The sequence below is a fragment of the Amborella trichopoda genome, chromosome 10 (assembly GCF_054954075.1).
Source record: "Amborella trichopoda isolate Santa Cruz 75 chromosome 10, AtrichopodaSantaCruz75HAP2 v2.0, whole genome shotgun sequence".
Taxonomy (NCBI): domain Eukaryota; kingdom Viridiplantae; phylum Streptophyta; class Magnoliopsida; order Amborellales; family Amborellaceae; genus Amborella; species Amborella trichopoda.
This window is the reverse complement of record NC_142345.1, coordinates 43,029,779-43,031,422: the sequence shown is the minus strand read 5'-3', so window position 1 is coordinate 43,031,422 and position 1,644 is coordinate 43,029,779.

Sequence of the window (1,644 nt, the reverse complement as noted above, 5' to 3'; positions counted from 1 at the left end):
TATTTGAAAATTTAGCTCAAGAATTATGTTTTTGGTTCATAACTCATACTTTATTTATTTATTCTTATTGTTTAAGTTTCCCCAAATTGCTCCTACTTTGGACCTTAAAACTTCAAAGTGTACCTTAACAAGTACAACATCTGATCTCATGATCTTAGTTTACGACAAATTTACTTAAGATCTTGAAAATCAGAAGTTGTTCTAAATATCCATTTTAGACTTTCAAGGTCTAAAGCTGATTTGAGAAATACCTGAGGCCTTTTAAGGTCCAAAGTTGATTTGAGACCTTAACTATATCAACTTCGGCCTTAGACTTTCAAAGTTTGAAGTAAGTTATGAGTAGAAAAATATTTAATTTCAAACCTTCAAGGTCGTGACATTTTGGAAAGAAAAAAAACATAAATTAGATATTAACGTAATGTTCAATTTCTAGGAAAGATTTTTTAAATAAAAGTAAATTTAAGAGACATTTGGGTAGATTTATAAAATGAATATTTCAATTGTCCAAGCCAGTATTTGACAACTCATTTCGAGTTCCGAGTACTCAGGCTCGCCACCTGAGTTCCTCAAGTTGGGTGCCCACTCAGGGATATTAATTTTTTTAAAAAAAATTATAAAAATCTCAAAAGTTAATAATTTATTTGTGATATGTTTATTTTATGTTTTCTATCATTTTTGTAAATATCGGAAATAGCAATGGCAATTGGGACATGTGCAATGGAGATCTAATGGGTGGACCCAACCCCGGGTCTGGGTATAGGTCTAAGGGTGAGACGACTCGATAGCCTGAATCCATTTCGGGTCCGAATCTAGGCAGTCCCTTTGGGTCCGGGTCTGGGTCCAGGTAGTCCCTCTCTTTATTTCTTGAGTTAAACATACATTTTAATTTTTCAATTCCGGTATGGGAATCTTGGAACCCGTCCGAGTCCTATAGACCCGACTCGTTGCCACTCCAAGTTGGTTATGAATAATCATTTTTACATTTTTCCATATCTAGATTATTTAATAATACTCATAGTCACAAATTGATTTTTAAAATATTTTATTTACTACTGTTTTAATCTCATTTAGATGTGTTTTGCTTCAACTCATTTAAACATATATTTATTATTTTTTGGTTTTTTATAAATTTTAATTTTTTAACATTTTATTCTAGCTACTGTACTCGACCGAGTTACACAATCCGAGTACTCAGATTGGGCATGATCGTAGTACTCGAGCTGAGTAATAGTTTCGAACAGTGGTCCAAGCACCCCAATATCGGGTGAGGTTTGTATAAAGTGTCAACGTTATACTATTAAAGTAAGGTGTGCTTCAAAACAATGCCGAAAATATAGTTTCGGTGCCGCAAAACCTTGCGATGATATGAAAATCTATTGTTACCTCAAATTATGAAATTTATTTAAAGTTTCATAGATGGTGACGACCAAATAAATCTTTAAACACTTGAAAATAGATAATCCAAATAACGTGTTAAAAAATAAAATATTTATTTGATTGTCTATGAATGTCGAGATTGGGACGATTGATTTGAGGGTTTTCCAGTTTACAAACAGTATTAACTAGAGGGTTTTTTAGGTGCACTGTACGGTATACGGGTGAGACCTTATATAATATTTTTTTCCAAATATTTTTGTTTTCCTT